The 22880-nt window shown below is 36.2% G+C and overlaps 1 protein-coding gene across 5 annotated transcripts in view; it reads right to left on the bottom strand.

Moving 5' to 3' along the window:
- TFPI (tissue factor pathway inhibitor) overlaps positions 1-22298 on the bottom strand; it is a 124616-nt gene extending 102318 nt beyond the window's left edge. Inside the window, exons 1-2 of one of the 5 annotated variants that reach the window (XM_020977546.2) lie at positions 18708-19043; positions 14147-14279 (exon numbers count right to left, since the gene is read on the bottom strand). The gene's annotated coding sequence lies outside the window, so the exon portion shown is untranslated. Of the gene's footprint in view, positions 1-14146; positions 14280-18707; positions 19047-22197 lie in introns of those variants that run through there. The other 4 variants (XM_020977547.2, XM_020977548.2, XM_020977544.2 and 1 more) reach the window with 4 other exon arrangements.
- Between the last annotated feature and the right edge of the window lie 582 nt (positions 22299-22880).

Genomic DNA, 22880 nt, shown 5'->3' with positions numbered 1-22880 from the left:
TGTTTAGGGGGCTGTGATGGAGTCTGGCATATTTTAAAGAACACTAGGCTTGGATTCAGAAGACGTGTTCAAATTCTAGTTCCAATATTTGCCACTTATGTGATCTTGAACAGACTGAGTTTACTTATCTATAAAATGAAAGGACTAGAAAAGATGACTTCCAGTTCTAAGTCCTATCATCCTAAATTGAATTCTGGGTCTAACCTACTACCTGGGTAATCTATATTCTTTTCTACACACTAAAGAAAAATATTATTAAAAAGAGTTTAGCACTTGATAATTGATAAAATAATAAGCATACTATCTTTAGGACATTGAAAATTTAATAAATGACAGGGAGATTATAACACATGTTAATAAACAATGGGAAATAATTAAAAATCACACCTAGTGTATTTGTGAACACTCATTTGGTCCATCATTGACATTTTATGAGAAAAATATTCAGAACTCTTTTATGATTTTATAACATATTCTTAAGAAATCTCTTTTCAAAAGAAGACAAAAAACTACTATTTTAAATGTATTCACTATTTTTAGTCAGCTTGACTCTGATTTTCATAGCAATTCAAGTTAGCTAATTGCAAAGTTCATCATAGCATACTATTTCCTTGTTCTCTAAGTGGAAAGACCAACAAAAGTTGGTTTCATGTGTGTCTTCTAACAACTGACAGTTTTAGAGAATATCATTCTTCCATAGTGAAAAGACCAATAGCTCAGAGTGACAGGAAAGAAAATGGATCAAAATATATTGCAAAAGGGAATGATAAGTGTGGGAGCAGGAAATATTGGAAAGAATTGGAGTTATGAGGCTTAGGTTGTATTGGAGGCTATTTATAATCATTTATTCTCCTGAATATTCCTTTAAAAAATCATATCAATTATAAGAATAGTAGCCCTTTTTTGGGCTATTGATGGGGATTACTGTGTCCAGGAGATTTCAAATCTTCCTGTTCACTATATTTGCTTAGGCTGAAGGAGAATGTTTACAACTATTTATACTTTTAAGAGATGCTTTCCTTCTATATTCTTCTGCCAAATATTTGATAATGATAAATTTATAATAGATTCAATTCTATGCTTAGTGTTTAAGTGTATTTAGTACAGCAAAGATGAAATTTGGCAAATTGAACTTTCCTGGAGTCAAACAGAAACTTAATAGTTCTATGAATCATGTATTTTACCCCCACTTTACAGTTTCATAATTGCAACAAAGATACAATAATTACCTCATAATTGCTTTGGTGGGTCTAATATTCACCTCCCTACCCAGTGAACACTTGTTTTCATCTTTATCCTGAATCCATGCCTTTCTTAATGCAATCTCCACAACCTCCCCAACATTTAAGTCCTATCAGGACTTCAATCCCCTTTAGATACATCAGGACTGATTAAGCAGGTGTCTCCCATGTGAGGTGAAGAAGCAGCAGGCCTTGGAATGAGATAGATTTGGGTTCCAGTCTGCCTCTAATATATACCTGCTTGGTGACTTTGATACACCACTGATGCTTTGAGTGGTTCAGGCAAGTCTATAAAATTAGAAGTTGCAGGACAAGTGGAGATCTGTACTGATAATGGGAAGTTTCTTCCACAGAAGTTTCCTACACCATTGAAATCACAGGTCTAGTCTTAAAAAAAATGTTCAAGCCACTCTGTTGGGCACTCAAAATACAAAGATAAAAATGAAATAATTCCTGCCCTTGGAGAGCTTACATTCTACTATTGAGGGTGGGAGTCATAACATAAATGGAGATAAGTAAATGAAAATGAATTGAACTAGGCTGGGCCATCTCACACTTCAGTGGAGATCCCCAAGTAACCCCTCTCTCACCATTCTAGTTAGCTCCCAGTCGCCTTCCTAGCTGCTGCTGTTGCTCTAAGGGGTCAAAAGAGAAAAGTAGCAGTGATTGATGTGAGTACTGGCCTCTGGCTGTCCCATCATCCTATCCTTTTGTATACTGGGAATTGCTGTCAGGGAAACAGAAGGATATAAAATGTGCTACTCTATGTCACTTCTTCTCTCTTCATTGCAACAGAAGCACCAGAAATAGCATCAAAATGACCTCCTGGGTCACAGCAATCTTCCATTCTACTCAGAAATCTGTCTGACTGTGTCACTAAGGGACAGTTTATGAGCTATATATCTCATCTATTATGTCACACTGGCAAAGGAGAATGATGTACACCTAAATTTTGCCCCATAGCTTTTCATACAGTGGAGATTCTTACTTGGGAAAGATAGCATAGTATAAAGGAATTAGCTTTGAACTGAGAGTTAGAAGACATGGTTTCACAGCCCAGCTTATTAAGAGTTTATGATCATTGACACTGGCACTTTCTGAGCCTAATTTACTTTATCCATAAACTTGGGGTAATAATATTTGCACTCCATAAACTATAGGTATTGACAGCTAGGTGGTACAATGGGTCGAGCACCAGGCCTGGGGTCAGGAAAATTCATCTTCCTGAGTTCAAATTCAGCCTCAGACACTTACTAGCTGTATGACCCCGGGCAAGTCACTTTATCCTGTTTGCATCAGTTTCTTCATCTGTAAAATGAGCCGGAGAAGGAATGAAAACTCACTCCAGTATCTCTGCCAAGAAAACCCCAAATGAGGTCACCAAATGTCAGACATTACTGAGATGACTGAATAATAACAACAGCAACAACAACCCAGAGATATTGGGTATTTTGTGGAATGTTCTCAGAGAATTATCTGAATATGAGCTATCATCATTAGATGTCCATCATCTAAGACTTTATTATCACACCTCTTTCTCTTAAGTCCCTCTTATGTATGAACAGGTCCCGTTCATGACTGTGACTAAAACCTTCTTGGAATTATTTGTATTTTTAGTTTATACCATTTTATTTAAGTTCACTACTTGCTATGAGTATACTTTTAAGTTTTGCTTTTGAATATTTCTTTTTCATTGGGAAGGAGGCTCAATCTGGAATCAGAGAATCTGTGTTCAAGACCTAGCTTTGCTATTTACTACCTGTGTGACCCCTGGAAAGTTAAAAAAAAATCTGAGGGTCAGTTTCTATATTTGTAAAGTGAAGTATTTGGACTAAGACTTCTAAGGCCTTTTCTAACTTTAGATTTATTATCCAAATGAAAGTGCTATCCCCTAGTTCTAGAAAATGATGTGCTCACCGTATTTATTGCTTTCATGGTTTTATAATTGTTCATTACATGCAAAAGAATGTGAGCTCCTTGAGGGCAGAGACTGCTTTGTTTGCATCTTTGTATTCCCAGTGCCTAACATAGTGCTTGGCACAAAGTAGGCACTTCATAAATACCTGGTAATTTAAACAGTTAATTAATTACATTTTCATTCAATCTTTGTCTTTCCAAACTGAAAACTCCTATTTTGCTTACTCTGTATTCTCACATAGCATCTCTAGCTCAATGAAACACAAAGTAGCATTTCTGGCAGATAATAACAGGGATACAGTTCTTCCTTTTTTCAGACTAAAGCCATGGGGTTTTCCATTACCATATCCAAAATCAATTAAAAACAAACCAAAAAAAGAACAAAAACCAAAGAATTTAGTGGGCCTGATGTAGGATTATTGTAAAATACAGAATTTCCCATTATTAAATAACCTATAAAGGAGGACAAACGAAATTTGCACTCTCTTATCCTGTGGCTTGGTGTTGTACATTCAATATTTATTTATTTATTCATTCTCTTTTTCTTTTGTTCTTCATATGATCCCACTTTTGTTATATTGTATACCTTGCAATCACTTTTTATTATTCATTGACCTTCCTACTTTGTTCTGTAACCTCCTAAAAAAGTTAAGGGCCACGTCCATATAACATGTTTACATATTGTATGGAACAAGAGAGGTGACAAAACAAATGGAAAAGGATACCTGAATGTGACAAGAACAGGAGCAGGGGATGTGCTCAGAAATGTGGGGGAACAGGCAGTCAAAAAGAGTGAAATTAAAAAGGAGCAGCGACTTAAAAGAAGACAATAAAGCTAGTGGATATGGAAAGCCCCTCAGTCCCTGGGGATTGAGGAGACATGCTACAGTGGAATGAGATTGAGATTGAGAGTGAGGCAATCTAATTTCAGATGATCATAGATTTAGAGCCTCAAAGGATGTAAGGAGTTACTCAGTCACACTGAATCATTTTACAGATGAAGAAATTAAAGACCAAGAAAGTGAGGGGACTTGTCCAGAGTCAGGCAACTACTCAGTCCTCTGACTCCAAATACAGCATTTTTCTAGAGTATTTTCCTTTGAATATTGGCTTTGGCTACAGTGTGACCTCGAGCAAATGAATTATCACCATAGTGTCATGGATAGGACACTTCATTTGGAGTCAGGTAGAGGTGGACTCATATCTTACCTCTGATATTTAGTACATGTATGACTCTAAGCAAGTCATTTAATCTCGATGGGCCTCAGTTTTCTTATTATAAAATGAGGGGTTTGGACTCCATAACCTTAAAGATATTTTCCAGCTTTAAATCTATGATCCTATGAACTTCTACAGGCCTCAATTTCTTCATAAGGAAAAATAAGGGAAGTAGGGTGAATTAGATCATCTCTATGGGTCCTTTCAATTCCCAATCTATGATGATATGATCCTAACTAACCCAAGTTTAAGTCCCTTCCCTACCTCCTTTATTCACTCATTTGTTTTTAATTCCAGTAGTCTTTACTCAAGGTTGCTTCTACCTTAGTTAACAAACTTCTTACTTCCTCTGATGCCTAATGCCCTTGGGGCTTCCCAGGCATCCAACTGCCCTGATATCTTGTTTACATGTTTAGAAGATCAACTTATCTCAGTTACTGCTCACAAACCTTCATTGGCTTCTTGTTATCTATTAAATAACTTTTGACTTGGAAATAATGCTCTTTATAATACGGCTCTAACATACTCCTCTAGTTTTATTACATACTAATAATGTTTTTGAAAATTTTTATTTACTCTTTTCAACTAACAAAATATATGTTTTTTTCTCCTAGCTTCCCCTTCTCACTAAAAAAGAAACAAACAAAAAAAAAAACATAGACCCTGGTAACAAACATGTTACTTTAAATATGCAGTCAAGCAAAAGAAATTTCTTCTTTGACCGCATCCAAAAATAGAAATCTCATTATGCATCTTGTCTGGAGGTGAGTACCAAGCTTCATTATTGGTCCATTGGAATTGCCACATTGTACCCTTTGTGTACCCAGTACTACAATAAAAAAATGGATGAAATCATCCCCTAAATAAACTCTTCCTTTGCTACCTCTGTCTTTGCTTGAAAACATTCCCTAAAGAAGGAATATGTTAACTTCTACTTTTCTGCCAGTTGAAATCTTACTAATCTTACAAGACAGATTATCAACAGAGATGTATATTTCATATCCATTATCCATCATGGTAACTCCATGATCATTAAGATCATGGATTACCATGGTTATGGATGAGAAGGTGATCAAAGATTCTACTGCATACTGTATAGTTATAGATCCAAGTCTGCAAGTTTGATAGTAGGGGTTGGAGAGGAAGACTATTAATCAGTTGCTACGTTCCCTAAAGGAGGAGAGAGTATGTCCAGGAGATTGGTTTAACTATAGTGTCCTTGGACATGGTATTATCAATGAATGGCATGAACATTCTGGAAAAAGATGCAGAATGAATTTAACTATAGCAGGATAGAGCAAGTAGTATGACAACCTCTCCTCCTGTACCACTATAGGTTTGGGGAGGGGAAAGGGATTAAGGAGAAAGAAATGAGAGGAGCAACAATCCCTGGAGATAGTATTCAAGGATAGGATATCTTTTGGAGAGAACCTGGGTTCTCTCTTCTAAGAGCACAAGTACAGAGCATGTGTATTTGGAATAGATCTTAAAGTCAAACTTCTGATGTCAGTTTCAGAGGCTGCTTCCTACCTAGTCTCCGGTGTAAGATGAGGTACTTACTGCATATGAGTGAACATCAGAATCAATAAATATCTAATAACTAGATTCCTAGGTGGTGTTGTTCTTCTGCCCTTTCAGTCATGTCTGACTCCTTGTGACCCCATTTGGGGTTTTCTTGTCAAAGACACTGGAGTGGTTTACTATTTCCTTCTCTAGCTCATTTTACAGATTAGGAAACTGAGGCAAACAGTGTTAAGAGACTTGCCCATGATCACACAGCTAGTAAGTATCCTGACTCCAGACTTAGTATTCTATCTACTGTGCCACCTAGCTGCCTCCAGGTCCCTAGGGCATGGATTAAATTCAGATTCCACATTAACTCTGAAACTTCAGCTAGAAGATATACTGAACAAGAAAAATCAGTATATAAAATGGACACTGGTATCTATGTGTTTACCTATGCTAGGGTCTCTGGAAGGGTGAACTGGGGAAAACGCAACATGGGGAAGCAGTGGTGCAATGGATGACTCCAGCCTTTTCTGTGGAGATGAGGGATAGAATATGATGGGATAGAGAACAGCAAGTGGGTTAGTTTGATTAGGAGAAAGAGTATATGAAAGAGTAATATGCATTATCAATAGAAATATAGGTTACAAAACTTTAAAATCCAAACAGGAGAATGGTTATTTTACCCTAGATGTAAGAAGGAGCCACTACGTGAGTAAGTGAAAAAGGCAGGCTAAGGTTAGATATAGAAACCTAGAAGTCACCTGCCTAGAGACAGATCAATTCCAAGCATGATTTCCTCTTGTGCATACTCTTCTCTAGCCTGGATTCTAATTTAGTGTGAAGTCATTTTAATCAATATTAAATATTAATATCAAAGTCATGGACATTACTTCTTCTGAAGACTGACATAATACCAAAGGTCTGCCTTTTATTTCTATAATATCTATTTTTTTCTTATCTCTTATTGAGATCAGCCGTATTAAGAATGTGTCAATAGTACTGTTTCTTGCAATTTTTCTGGAACAGATTCATAACTATCTGGGCAATGTATCAAAAAAAAAACAAAATTAGGAAAAGAAAAAAGGAAGACTTATTTGATGATGACTGAAGTGAACTTCATTTGAAGAAGTCTAGAGTTGCTCATATCATGTTCTGAAACTGAGAGTTCTCTATTTTACTGTGATATTCTTGAAATCATTAAGAGTCTCTAGAAGCTTAGAGTTGGAAAGAACCTTTTGAGATCATGTAGTCCAACAAACTTATACAGATAAGGAAACTACAGCCAAGAGAAATTAAATATTACTTCTAAAGAGGTACAATTAGTGGTAGAGTCAAAATTGAACCCAAGTTTTAAAATTTTTTATTCCCTTGGCATTTTTCAACTTCCACTACATTCTTCTAAGATACTCTTTTAGTAGGGTAAGTTTGTCTGCTAATATTGTACTTCTGACTCTCAGGGTTGAGGGTAAACACTCATTCTTTCATGTGATAGAGCAGATGCTTATTATGGTATGAAGAAAAAAGTAGATAGTGTATATAGATATAATTTGGTAGATGCTTGACATGATGTTTCATGTTTTCTTGTTCATTCATTCACTGAACAAACACCTAATATATGCCAGGGATGGTATATTTTGAAATTAAAGGTCATATACAGGGAACAGTTATTAGGCCAGTTTGGTTAGAGAATATTAAAGAAAGTAATGATCAATAAATGTAGAAAGGTAGGTTGGATAGATTGTGATGGGTTTTCAAGTAAAACAGAAGACTTCGTATTTCATCCCAGATGGGAGAAGAAAGTACTAAGTGTCAGACTAAGGCTGGATATATAGACTTGGGAATCATCTACATGAAGATTACCCAATTTCAGGTATAATTGTCTCAGTGAAATAAATCTACTTATCTAGTTGGAGTCCCCATTTTATAGATGAGAAAAGTGAAGGCCAGAAAGGTGAATGGACTTGCTCAAAGACATACAACTAGTAAAAGACATACTTGGGATTCAAAATCAGGAATTCTAATTCCAAATACAGCATTCTTGCCATTTTGTCATGTCTACCAATGTATAAAGTACTTTTGTAATAAGTTTTCCCAGACAAGAATACCTTTTAAGTTGCTATCTTTGTGAAATTGATTGCATTAAAAAACTATGATATGATAGATTCAAGTTTTGATGATGCAATTTCTAGATCACCTCTCATAATCCTATATAGAGACGGCCTTAGGGCAGGGGTGGGGAACTTGGGGCCTCAAGACTACATGTGACCTTCTGCTTCCTTGGGTGCAGCCTTTTGGCTGAGTCCAAGTTTTACAGAACAAATCCTTTTATTAAGGAGATTTGTGCTGTGCAGTTTGGATTTCATCAAAGGGCTTCATGTGAAGACCTAGAGGACCATATGTGGCCTGGAGGCCACAGGTTTCCACCCCTGACTAGGGGATAGAGAGAGGAGTAAGAAATGTAAGCAGAGTTTGTGCTTTGTGTCCTTCCACCTTTCTTTTTTTATAATTTCACTAAGGTGAAATTCACCACTCCTATCACCCAGTTCCTCAGAAATTGTCCACTGGCTTATTACCTTTTCCCCTGTTTATTATCTGTCTCACTCTCTACATTTCCCCCTGCTTTTTCTCTAAATCATTTACCCTTCTTACATCTTCTTCCCTAAGGTCCAACTGTCTGCTAATTGACAATGAATGGTGATTGACTTGAGGATATGTTATATTTTTCTACATCATCTGTTTGAAGTCAGAAGAAAACCACAAACATTAGTAGTAGAAGTTGTAGAGCCCAAACTCTGATCTTTTGTTTCCATTTAAAGAGTATGGCCAAAGCTTAAAAGGACATAGTAAAGGTGTATTTGAGGGGGGTAAGAAAATTTAATGCATCAGAAAATTGAATTAGATCACTTACAGTGGACAGCAGTTGAGAAGCAAGTGGTTGATAGGCAGGCTCCATCGAGTGAAGAGAGAGACAGAGAGATGAAGTGTACAGAATGCTGGACTTGTAGTCAGATTTGTTGTTGTTGTTCAGTCATTTTCAGTCATGTCCTGACTCTTTGTGACCCCATTTGGGGTTTTCTTGGCAAAGATATTGGAGTAGTTTGCTGTTTCCTTTTCCAGTTCATTTTTACAGATGAGAAAACTGAGGCAAACAGGGTTAAGTGACTTGCCCAGTGTCACACTGCTAGTAAGCATCTGAGGCTGGATTTGAACCCAGGTCTTCCTGACTCCAGGCCCAGTGCTCTCTCCACTGTACCACCTAGCTGCCTGCCACATAGTAGGTGCTTAATAAATATTTGTCGACTGATTGATAACAGTTGTGTGATTGTCAGGAGATACTCCTATGATGGACTTCTCAAAAAAAGGTAAGCATGATAGGTCACAAATAGAGGAACTCATCTCTCTTACTCACACATGTGGGATAAACCATCTTCCAAAGCCAGATGTCAATGACATTGACATTCTGTATCATTTGCCATTCTGTATTATAAACTTAACTGCTTCTTTTCATATCTCTGTGTGTGTGCCATTTTTTTTCAGCATTGTTTTTTAAATAATTTTTTTTTTCAAATCTTCCTCAAGCATCCTTGATAGAGCTAGAGGAGGAAAAGAATTACAACAGCACTGGGATAGGATACTATCAGGGAGAGAAATCTTAGACTCTTCACAAAACACCATAGGCTTGCAAGTATATACAGTGAGTCACTAATTTTGGAAGTTCTTTGGAAGACTATGCTTAAGAAGTAATAATTTATTCCACTTTAGACACATGGAGCTAACTTATCATCCCTGATAGAAAAAGGCAGCTGGCCATAGTAGATAGAAAGCCAGCCTCTTCATTCAACTAGCATCTATTAAGCTCCTAAGATGTGCCTGGCACTGTGCCATAAGTGGTAGGGACACAAAGAAAGGCAAGGAACAATCTCTGCCCTCAATCTCACCTTTCACATATACTGACGTGTGACCTTCAGCAATCATTCAACCTCTCAGTTATCCATACTTATGGTGTTAAACTGAAATAGAAGTGGAGTCTTTATGGATTCATTCCTTCAGTTCTCCTGTATTTCTTTTTTCCTATTCACCTGGTATTCCTCCTAGTTCTACCATGGACAACTAGTGGACTTCATAGTATTTGTAAGGCTATGGCCACTCACTGGAGCTATTTTGTAAGTCTCTCAACTATGTGGTATGAAGTGTCTCTCTTTTGCATTTTCCAGGGTCACTAATATTTCACAGCACTATTATGTTCTGTGGCTGGACTTTGTGTTATACAACTCAAGCATCATATAATTGCTTGCTTCTCTCTCTGTTCCTCTATTTTAAGTCCATAGCTAGGACATCAGACTCCTTCAAATATTGGATGATATAACACCCATGGGTCCCAAAATCTACATCTTCTTACGTGTCAGCTCCACATACCCTGCTTCAATCTAATGCTGTCCTTGGCTTCCTTAAGGGAGGCAGAACACCCAGAATAAAAGCGAAAATAGTTCCACCATACTCATCAATGGTCAGGAACACAGTGTTTAGTCCTTGAGGACCAAATATTAGTAACTTGGACAACTTGGAGTGCATCCGGAAGAGGACAAGTAGGATGGTGAGAGAACTACAGGATATTTCATATGATGATTAGTGAGGGGTATTTAGACTGGAGAAGATAAGACTCAGAGGGACCTTAGAACTATCTTTCACATTTTCAAGAGCTGTCACATAGAGTAAGGTTTAGATTTGTGCTGCTTGCTCTGAAAAGGCTGAGCAAGAAGCAATGAGTAGGGTTGTAAGGTGGCAAATACACTTTTGGGGTAAGTAAAAGTTTCTTAGCAATTAAAGCTATCCATAACTGGAATTGGCTGTCTCAAAAAAGTAGCCATTTCCTCCTTATAGAGTGTCTTGAAGGAATAAAATGATGCCCACTTATTGTGTTTATTATTGAGGAAAATTTGTTATATTTGGTTTGGACATGTCAACTTCTATATTTCCTTTCAGTTAGAAAGTTTTGTAATTCAGTGTTTTTATGAACTCCTTTAGTCAGGAACTTGTAGCATTTTTTGTCCTCACCCCCAAATTTATATGGAGTTCTGATGCAGTGCTTACAAAAATGCCATCTCAAGCTTTTCTCCTGTGCTACAGTTCTGTTTACTTACTTACCCACTAACAGTGGGACATCGGGGTCAGATTATATGGAAGTATCCTTTTAGAGCACACACACACACACACACACACACACACACACACACACACACACGTGTTCCTCCTCTTAGTTAGGATGCTGTTCATGGCTTCTTTCATTTCCACTTTGCCCTCTTCTCTTTCAGCCTCCTCTGACCTCTCATTTCGACTCCAGAATCCCAGGAAAAGCTAATGTGCCTCTCTGTATTTCCTGTGATGATATCTTACTTATGGAAGACGTGTGGAGACAGACCCATTTTAGGGTACTCCTTTACAGAAACTGTAGATTTGGCAAAACTACACATCCAAAGGGTGAAGTATAATATAATGCTGACAGAGACAAAAGGCATTGACAATGCTTTAGCATAATCTGCTGGGTTGAAGGGAGAAAAGGGAAGTGAGGATAATTAAGGACTTCCTAGTCTTTCAGTAGAAGTAACATTATTTTAAAGTGTTTCCTAAAGCTATATCTTCCACTAAGCTGAGTTTAGGACCAAGACAAACAATCAGAAGTACAGGACAACAGGAGAGGAGAGCAGCAGACATGTTGAAAAAGAAGCAGGGTATAATGGCAGTAAGGAGGGCTGCCCAGCAAGAATACCCCTCCCTTTTTCTCAAAGTATGGAAAGCAATGTAGAAATGGTTCCATTGATGTTCAGTTACAAGAATTTTTATAGACATTCCTAACATCCTGTATACAAATGACTGAAAACTACAGATGGCAGAATTCAAAAGGAATTTTATCATTTCTATATATGGTCTCAGAGAGAAAATAGTTTTGAAGATGTTGCTGAATGGTTTGTCCTGAAAAGGCAACCTTCTAAGTTAAATTCCCAGAAGCACTAAAGTCTTTAAAGGGCAAAAGAGCAGAATCTGGATTAAAATACCACCACTCCAGCCAGCAAACAATCTTAAGGTTAGTCACCACCAATATCAAGGTAAACAATTCAAAACATAATGTAATTATCTATGTATCTATCTATCTATCCAAACACAACTATATATATGCATGCATGTACTAAAACATATGAATAAATATGGTGTAGTAGGTAGTGTGGACAGACACATTCAGGAAGACGTGGGTTTAAGTTGTGCATGCATTTATACACATATGTGTATGTATATAAATGTATATACATATGTATACATACATATACACACATGTATGAAATAGAACTTGAATGTAACTCTTCCTTACTACGAAATTCTATTCCCTATCCATGACACATTGTTCTCTTTTACTTTGATTCAATTAAATAATTTAATGTGATTAAAAATAAGGGCTTGACCATTCCTATAATTCTATTAAGTTTCTAGATGTATATCTATCTATCATCTATCTTAGATAATGCTACAGTTATACACATTAACTTTATAATCACAAGATTTATAATCTTTAACAATCATATATTTAATTTGATGCAAATAGTCAATCATAGTGAAGAAATGTTATCCTGAAAATTGTGTATGAATATGCTTTTTCAGGTCTATCCCAATCTATCATTTAGTATATTAAGTCTTAGGGAACTCCTTAGGGTTCATGAGTACCTTAAGTGACTTGTAACAATAATAATAATAATAATAAATGATAATGAAATAGTAGTAGTAATAGCATCATAGTTAGAGGTTTAGGAAGTGCTTTAAGTATTTTATCTCATTGATCATCATAATAATCCAGTCAGGTTAGGTGCTATCATGTCCCCATTTTATAGATAAAGAAATTAAGGCCTAAAGACATTAAGTACCTTTTCTGGGGTCTTATGGGTAGTAAGTATCTAATAAAGGATTGTACCCAAGTTTTCCTGACTCCAGCTCCACTGCTTAATTCATTTTGGCAGGTGGCCAAACAGGACTACATATCTGTTGTGTCAGAAGTCACAAATGAACCTTGATGTTTCTTACTGTAAGCCCAGCACACTATTATGCTGAGATGCCTTTATGTACTTTGTTGTACTTTAATTACAAAATAAAATAGATCTGAGTTCTAATTCTAACTTTGCCACTAAGTGGCTACGTGATCTTTGGCACACTATTCAACAACTATGGGACTTAGTTTCCTAATCTGTTAAGCAATAAATGAATAACCTCTGTGACTGGAAAGGGAAATAGACTAGTCATGTAGTAAGCATGAAAGATAACAAATGGACAGCCAAGTATAACACTAGTAACCACAAAATATGAAAAGTCTTAAGATTCACAGAATTATGAAGTGACTGGAACAGATTGTTAATGAATGGTGAAGAGAATAGCTAGATCAATATAACAAAAATGGTAAAGCACCAATATTTTTCTAGTCCTGCATAATGAACTGTCTATAGACTATAAAATAACCGAAATACATCTCATGATCTTTGCCCCCAAACCCATACCTCTTCCAAACTTGCTTGTTACTATCAAGAGTACTACCATTCTTTCAAGTTTTCAAATTTAGTGTCGTTCTTGATTCTTACTTATTTACTCAAAATATATAGTCCTTTACCAAATCTTATCACTTCTATCTTCACAATATTCTTGCATAACTCCCTCCTCTTCACTCACAAATGCATCACCATCACATCCTTTCTTTTGGACTACTGTAATAATTTATTCTTTGGTCATCCTACCTCAAGCTCTTCCACTCTAATCTAGCTTCAACATAAGCACCAGAGTCGTTTTCCTCAAATCTAATCCATAGACTATAGTGACTTTTTATTATTTCTAGAATCAGACTTCTAAAACTGTCCCTTTGCTATGTTTTTAGTCTTTTTTGAAACATCATCCTCCTCCAAACATTCTGTAATCTAGTCATACTTGCCTATTGTTCCACTGTACACGTGATGATCTATCCTGTGTCACCCTTACATTCGCTCTTTTGTATGCCTAGAATGCAGTCCTTTTTCGCCCTTTCCTTTTTGGAATATCTGGCTCCCTGCAAAACTCGGATCAAGTCTTACTTTCTACAACAAGACTTTCCTGATCCCTCCATCCCCCAGCAGCTAGTATATTGTCTTGCCACACTACTATGAAAGAAACAAGCATTCTGTTTTTGTTTTTTGGGGTTTTTTTAGGTGCCTGCTACATGCCAATGACTGTGATAAGCACTTTACAAATATTACCTCAAGGTTATGTGAGCAACAAGATGGCAGACTAGAAATTTTCTCTAATCCACATGACTTCTCAAAACTCTCCAAAACAGAAATTATGCACCAAAGGTAAAGTAACTTCGGTTGTTTCCATAATCTAGGACACCTAGAAACCAAAAAAAGATTTAAACCTGAGCTTACTTAGCACCCTTTTGCCACCTCCCATACAACCAGCTGCTAGGCTGCACTAGCAGACCCAAGGACATGACACAGGGTTACATGAACACCCATGTTTGCATTGCACCCCATTTTGCCCTCCCTTTTTCCAATGTGATAGAGATGCTGGCTCCAGGCTGTGGAATTTGCTCAGTCCTCAACAACAGCTTGGCCACAGCCCTTCAGGAGCAAAAGACTGCTGGGACTGAAGCCCTGGAAGCACCAACACTGCAAAACTCTGAATTGCCCATAGCTCTGAACTGCCAGAGCCAGGGAAAGCAGGCTCTGAACTTACACTGAATGAGCCCTGGGGGATTTGAAGCTTTTAAAGTCCATTTATCTAAGAAGTGAGGGAGTGGAAACCCCTGGGGCAACTGGCACCTGGAGAAGTGGGATAGGTAGTCACAGAGAGGAGATTTCCAAGCAAATGTAGAAAAAAAGAGTCAAGATCAGTGATGGGCTGCATAATTAGGGACACGGTGGGGGAAGGTGCCTATCATAGGGCAATGTCCTCAATACCTGCAATAATTGGCATTGTACTAGAAATGAGGCACAACAGAAAAGGAGTATTCATGGGATATGCTCTATAAGGTAGAGGCTGAAAATGCCTAGAGGGGAGATCCTAGAATGCATATCTTGATAGCTCTGTGTGTATGTATTATATGAAAAATACAAAGAAAAGAGAGAGACCAGATTATTACAGGGGTCATGAATCAGAGCATGAGGGTATAGAATAAACAGAAAGAGAAGACAGATATGAAAAGTGTGAAATACTTTTTAGAAAGGCATGCAAAAAATGAAATGTGTGCATATAATATACTAATAACCATTCCCCAATAGATAAATGATCAGAGGATATGAAGTTCTCAGAAGAAATACAAAGTATTCATTCACAAACACACGGAAAAAACTATCCAAATCACTAAGAACAAGAGAAACGGTAGTCAAACCAATCCTAATCACCTCATACCTCACAAATTGGCAAAAGTGCTGAAAAATGTTGTCAATGATTGAGGGATTTTGAAATGATAGGCACACTTATACATTGTCAGTGGAGCTATGAAATGGTACAACCATTTTGGAAAGGAATTTAGAATTATGCAAATAAAGTGATTAAAATGTCCGTACTCTTTGAACCAGAGACTCCATTAGAAAATAATTGATGAGAAAAACATTTTCATATACTCTAAAATATTTATAACAGCACCTTTTGCAATAGCTAAAAGTTGGAAATAATAGCTATCCATGGATTGGAAAATGGCTAAATAAATTGTGGCCCATGAATGTAACAGAATATCATTGTGCTATAAGAAATGATGTCTATGATGAATACATAGCAGCATGCAAAGATCTATATGAACTTATGCAAAATGAAATAAGCAGAGCCATGAAAACAATGTACATAGTAACTGTAAAATAAATGGAAAGAACAGTGAGTGACACACTAGAATAATTTTTTAAAAATTATGTAGATCATGTGTAATGCAAAAAGAGAAGATACTGCCAACCTACCCCTTTGTGGAGTGTATTACACATTGCACATGTTTTGGGACTTTATCAATGTATGGATCAACTGGGTTGACCAGTTTTTCTCTGTAAATACTACTTGAGATATGGGATGGCTCTCAGGGAGGTGGAGGGAAAAGGATACGTGGGATACCATAGCAATGTAAGAAAAAGAAAATATTTAAAAAAAAACTTATTATTTAAAAAATATCCCGTTTGATCCTCAAGACAATCCTGGGAAATAGGTGCTACTATTTATCCCATTTTACAGTTGAGGAAACTAAGACAGAGATTAAGTTTTTTTGCCCAGCATCACACAGCTATTGAATGTGTAAGGCCAGATTTTAATTCAGGTCTTTTTGACAACAGGTTGAGGGCTCTATACACCTAATTGCCCTTATATATAATTTTTTTCTGTCTCTGTCTATATCTTTCTCTGTCTATCTCACTTTCTTGCTCTGTGTAACACACGCATATTTATATATTCACATATAGGTAAATATACATATATAGATAATATAGTTTTATAGTTATATATAGTCACATATGGCTATCATATCATCTAGATGTACTGAAAGGTATATTCTACATATATACAAATACATAATACACCTATATTTACACACATAATTAATATACTAATATATTTCCATTTGTATTCCCCAATACTTATCTTAGAATATGGAATATAATAAATGCTTAAGAAATGTGTGTTGATAGGTTGCTTGATATATCACTTTAAAGTATATGGAATGCTTTTGTCACAACTCTGTGAAGAAAAATATGCATGTATTATTAACTCTTTATTACAACTGAAGGGACAGATAGTTTGGAAAGCTAAGTGACATCTTCATGTCACATATATGACTTGAAAGCATTAGAACTGGAATTAGAAGATAAGTATTTTTGTATGGCTCCAAGCCTGGAACTTGAAACTTCAAGCTCTGACATTCTAGTAGTTTATGATCTATATACAGATGTTTCTTACACTGTATTCTGGTGAAAAGAGGTTTCTAGTTAAATCACTTAATGAGAAAGTAAGTTAAAGATTTACTCTTTTCATCAACAATTAATTGGGGGCAACTGGGTGGCACGGAGCACAGGTCCTGAAGTCAGGAGGACCTGAGTTCAAATCAGACCTCAGACCAAATACTAGACACTTACAAGAAACACGTTTCTTGTTTCCATTTCCATCCATAAGATGAACTCTGTTGACATTCAATAAGTCTTATCTAATGTACCCAAAAGATAATCTTTTATTCTATTTTTTCCAATTTTCTTTATTTTGAATTTTTATTGTAAGCTTTTATTGTAAGCTGTGCAATGAAATACAATTTTATTTCATTGCTGGATTTGAAGGATTCCTAGACATATTGTAAAAACAGTCTTTTGGAAGTCAAAAACCTCTGCATGATTTTCAAGGTGTCCTGATCTTTGCATTTTTCTGTGATATAAACACAATGTACTTCTACTAGAAATATGACTATTTGGCTTGCCTACTTCCTTCCTTAGCTCCCCCTTTAGACTCTCAGGAAGGAGGGCTTAGGTTCCTATCATACTCTATTATCCAAAGTCATTTTATGACTAATTTCCAGAGTACTGAGTCATATTGAGTCTGTTGCTTATCACTTCTCTGTTTTTCTTTTTCCCACACTGTGCTGGATCTCTGACCTTTTTTTTTTTTGGTGTGTATGTGTGTGTGTGTGTGTGTGTGTGTGTGTGTGTGTTTCTTTCTCCTAAAATTTTAAATAGAATGAGCTCTCCTCAAAAACAGAAAATTGATTCAGTGGGTTGTGAGATTTGGCTTTTTTTTTCTTGGATGTTACAATATACCATACTACATGAATCTATACTGGGCTATGCTTAACCCGAAAGACTCAGAGTGCTTTCATATTGTGTCACATCAAACCAAAGGACTGATGCAAATCACATCTGTTGTCCTAAAAAAAAAATCCAGATCTGTGATTTCCTCACTGCAAGGGACTCTCAGGGTGAATAAACCCTGAGAAGATGCAGATCTGCAATTCCTCTATACTTACAGCCTTAAGGAGTGGTCTGGGGCACTGACTAAGTGATTTGTCCACTGTCACACCACTAATATGTGTTAAAGGAAGGACTGGAACCGAAGTCTTACTAACTGAATGATTACCCATTTTAACTGTGCCACTTTGCTCTCTTTTGGTTTGTTTAAAGACTACAAAGTTAAGGACTAGATTATCCTTATCATTGGTTCATTATCATAATGAAGATGTCTTGGTCTCTGAAAAAGTTAACAGGTATCCCTAGAGATTTTATTTCATACTTTCACAAAACCTTTAATTTTGGACATTATGCTTACTTTTGAAATGACACTAAATTCATTCCAACAAGTTGAAAAGGATTTCCAAAAGCACTTTCATCCACATAAAAGACTCCATAAATTAACAAAGAATATAATTTTTTCCTTCCAAAGTACTGGCTGTCATTATTTAAGGGAAATACTATTCTTCATGAAAACAATTATTCAACATGGAAAAAATTAATAGATCATGATTCCTGGACTTTTTTCATCCTTAAATGTTATTTTTGAACATTTTGACAGCAACCATTTCCCCATGATTATATGAACATAAGTGATCCAGAGTAAAAGCACATTCTCAACTTCTTTAAGACTGGAAGCCCAAATTTTCAGGTGCTAAGAGCTAGATTTTACATTTCAATGTCTGCTTATTTTGAGCAAAGGAAGGATCAGTTTTCATCTGTGGGAATACATGTCGTCTTCCTCTCCATATCTCTGTCTCTCAGTCTCTCTCCCCACCCCCTGCCTTGAAAAACAAAACAAAACGACCACTGAATTTCTGATAAAAAGGAAAGAATATTACCAAGTACTCACCAGCAAAGTTCCTGTAGAAAGTTCTTGGAAAGTTTCTTTTTAAAACGGAGTTGAGGTTAGTTTAACCCTCCAGGCATAAAAGTGAAGATTTATTCCCTACTTTTTTTTTCTTTCTTCTTCACCAGGTCAGGGAGCTAGAGGACTAGAAAATCATGAAAGAAATGCAATTTGATCTTGTGAGCTGGGTGAAAGGGAGAGGTAAGAACTTGAAGATTATACAGCCAGAGGTTGCTTCCGTCTATTGGAGCAAGAAGGGGTTGCTCAGTTTGTTTCAAAGTGATCACCAACAGTGGGGAATAGCAGAGCTTCCTGTTTAGCTCATTCTAACCCAGCCTGCATTTTAGGCTAATTTGTTTTGCCAAACTCTCAAAAGACTCCTTTCTAGTATGGAGGAAATGTCACAGGAAAGCAGCTTGTATTCAGATTTCATTCTGTACCGTTTTTAAATAGGGGTTTCTTAACATTCTGGTGGGGTTTTTTGTGTGTATGCAATAAGCTGATGTGGGGAGGAAGAAGGACTGTTTTCACAGTTCTAAGAACTTTTTGGCTTTCATGTAACAGTAATACCTTACACATATATCACTTCTGAGATTTGCAAAGCAGTTTATTTGTATTGTTATATTTTATCTTCATATAGCCCTTTGAGAAAGGTGTTCTTATTTTGCCCACTTTACAGAGGAAATCAAGTCTCATTAGGTTGTGACTCATCACAGTAACATAGTTAATAAATGCCAGACATACATTATAATTGGATTGCTGTCTAATAAAGTTTTTAAAGATTATTTTCCAAGTTCTACTTTATTCAGCTTTTTTAAACTAATCATGCTCTTGATAGGGTCATAGTTTTAGAGCTAGAAGGAAGGTCAGAGGGCCACCTCTCACACAGCTTTACAGATTGGGAACCCAAGGACTGGAGACCATTGTCTTTCCCAGGGGTGTGCTGGAGTCATCACTAACCAGTTTGTGAGAACTTATCACTAAATTTTCAAATTTTCAGTGTGAGCATTCATATTTCAGAAATCTGCAAATGTACACACCAGGATTGTCTAGACTTAAGAAAGTGAAAGTAATGCGGATTAAACTTAAAAGCACGGGAGTACAGTGCCCCCCTCTTCCTATCTCACGCTCCCTGCCCCAGAGCCAGTTATTAAACATCTGTTAGCACTGCCCTGTTTTGTTCTTTGTACACTGCTTGAGTTCAACAGGAGTGTTGTAAGAAGGCTTAGGAAGTTCTTAAACCAAAAAGGTATAGTGACTGTAGATTATGTATAATAATATAAGTGGCATTTATAAAGCACTTACGGTTTTCAAAGTGCTTTACATCCATTTGCCTCACAACCACCCTAGACTCTCCCAAGACAGAATATAAATTGCTTGTGAGTAAGATTATTTTATCCTTTTACTTGTAGCCTCAGTGTCTAGCACAGTGCCTGGCACCACTAGGTACTTAATAAATAACTTGTTGGCTGTTTGATTACCAAGGGTCACACAGGTAAAAAGAAACATAGCTATTATTTAAATGTGAGCAGCTGATGAGAAATCCAGTGACCTTTCTACTGCATCATACTACCTACCAGTGAAGAAAAGTCACAGTTACTTTATTTTATTTTACTTTTTTATTTGTTTTACATTTAAATACTAAAAATCAAATAGCCAATAAGAAGAGAAAAATGTAAATTATAAACTTAAATGCTAAAACTTAAATACAAATAAGAAAAGAAAAAAGCATTGCCATGCGCACAGAAGATAAAAGAGGATTTTAAATATATAGGAATAAATTTCCATTTCAAGAAAGCCTATATAATAAATTCTACATATTGTGTTCAGAGTTGTCATCTTTTCTTTGTTTTCTTGTAAAAATTTTTTTTGTTCTCTGCTGTGCACTTTTTACTTTGTTCTTCCATCTCTTCCACCCCTCCCACAAGAAGGCTATATTTAAGTGGAGACACACACACACACACACACACACACACACACACACACAGTATCTATATAAATACATATATATTTGTATGTACAAACATATACATATATACACATGCATATATATGCACATATATACACAAACATATATACATACATATACACATACCTGCATACACTTATATGCACATACATATACTTAAATATCTATAATCATACTCATATAGACATATACATTCATATGCATCTACATAAGACTGAACTATACTTGTTTGTCCTCTGTTTCTCTGAGGGTGGATGACATCTTCCTTCATAAGTCTAAGTCTTTCCATATTTTTCTAAGTCCAGCAACTCATCATTTCCTACACCACAGCAATATCCTAACCTTATACAGTCTAGTTATTTTAAGTAGACTAAAATAATATTGATTAATATGGCTGACATAGAGTGTAGTTTTGCTATTCTTCTCTTTGATTAAATCTATTTTAGCTTAAATTTTGTCTCAGTTCTTGATTACTACCCCTGCATTTTTTCCTAATAAATTCTACTCCTGATCTTTATTTTATGTTTGTATGTATCTCTTATTTCCTCTCCCTCCTGACTCCTCTACTTTACTTCTACTGGCTACCTTGACCTCCTCTTATTTAACCTATCCCACCTCCAAAGATCCATCCCTTATCCTCTCCCCCCCAACCCTTTTCTCTTACCCTCTTGCTCTGTCTGAATTTAGAAGACTTTTATAACCCTCCAAATATATTTGTTATTCCCTCTTTATCCCATTTCTGTTAATCTAGGAACCCTTCTATTCTCCCCCTTATCCAATTTCTTCACCCTCTTATTTCTTTAAAAATTTAGAAGACTTTTATTCCCTTCCAAATATATATATTGCTCTCTTTTAAACCCAGATCTGATGTGAGTAGGGTTCCCTAAAAAACCCCCCTTATCTTCTCCCCCCCATCCCCTTAGCCACTTTTTTTTATTTCTTTCTGAATTTAGAAGACTTTTATTCATATATATATATATATATATATATATATATATATATATATATATACATATATACATATATACACACACACACATATAAACACATACATATACATACATACATACATACATATATATGTTTGTGTATGTGTGTGTATATATGTATAATCAATTGTTCCCTCTTTAACCCATTCCCCATGAGAGTAGAGTTCCAGAAGAACCACTCCTCTTCACTCATCTAATTTCATCAGTATCAGTTCTTTCTCTTATACCTCATCTGTATAAGATAATTACTCTTTTTACCTTTTCTGAAATGGTTTTACTTTTTAGAATCATATCATACTCAAGTCCACTGTAACAGTAAGGTGTTATGGGCTGCTCAGCACTTATAATTTATTTCACGGATTTGGATCTGTACTACAAAGACACGTTCACACTTTTCCTGGTTTATAAGTGATTTGCTATTGGCAATAATCATAAACATACATACATATAAATGTGATTACATATGATTATGAAATCTTAGAAGCAAAGACTATTAACAGAGAAATAGAGATATAAAGAAGAAGAAATACATCACCAATCAGAGGAAGCAACAACTCCTGAACATCTGGTTGGGGGAGTCCTGTATCACAGTCGTCAGGGTCTCAGTTGAGAGAGTCCCTAAGAGCAGAGTGTTCTCTCCAAGGGAGACTCCCAAAGTCACTTTCCCAAGAAAGACCCTTTTTTATCATCCCTACACAAAGAAGGCAGGGAGCCAAGGAATAGGTGATTAATCCTAACAACCTGAGAGCTTTGGCAGGAACTCTCCGTCCTCAAGAACAATCTTTGTTATGTCAAAAAATGTCTCGGATCAGTACCCAGGAACTGGCCAAGTCCCTGGATGTTTACCCCAAGACTTATATTTTAAGGAATGGTTCCCCAAGGTGGGTCTAGGTTGAAACAAATCCCAGAACAATATGTTAGGGAAGTTCCTTGTCCCTTGTCCTTGTAGAGAAGATCTTATACATTAACCCTTCATCTACCCCAATATTTCTTTTGAATTAGCCAATTACTAATAACAGTCTAAGAAATATATTTTACATTTCCTCACTTCTTATTGAGTCCTCTGTAATTAGCCTTTCATGTATACCTTATATATTTCTCTTGGATTTTGCATGCCAAATTTTCTATTATATTGAGGGTTTTTTGTTTTTTTGCAACAAAAATCCTGAACATCTGGCAATTCATTGAATTTCCTTTTTTTTTCCCCTTCTGGATTGT

This window comes from Phascolarctos cinereus, unplaced genomic scaffold, assembly GCF_003287225.1.
Source record: "Phascolarctos cinereus isolate Bilbo 61053 unplaced genomic scaffold, phaCin_HiC Scaffold_726;HRSCAF=1367, whole genome shotgun sequence".
NCBI lineage: Eukaryota > Metazoa > Chordata > Mammalia > Diprotodontia > Phascolarctidae > Phascolarctos > Phascolarctos cinereus.
Note: the sequence above shows the minus strand (reverse complement) of the source record. Positions and strands in the feature narration are given on the sequence as shown.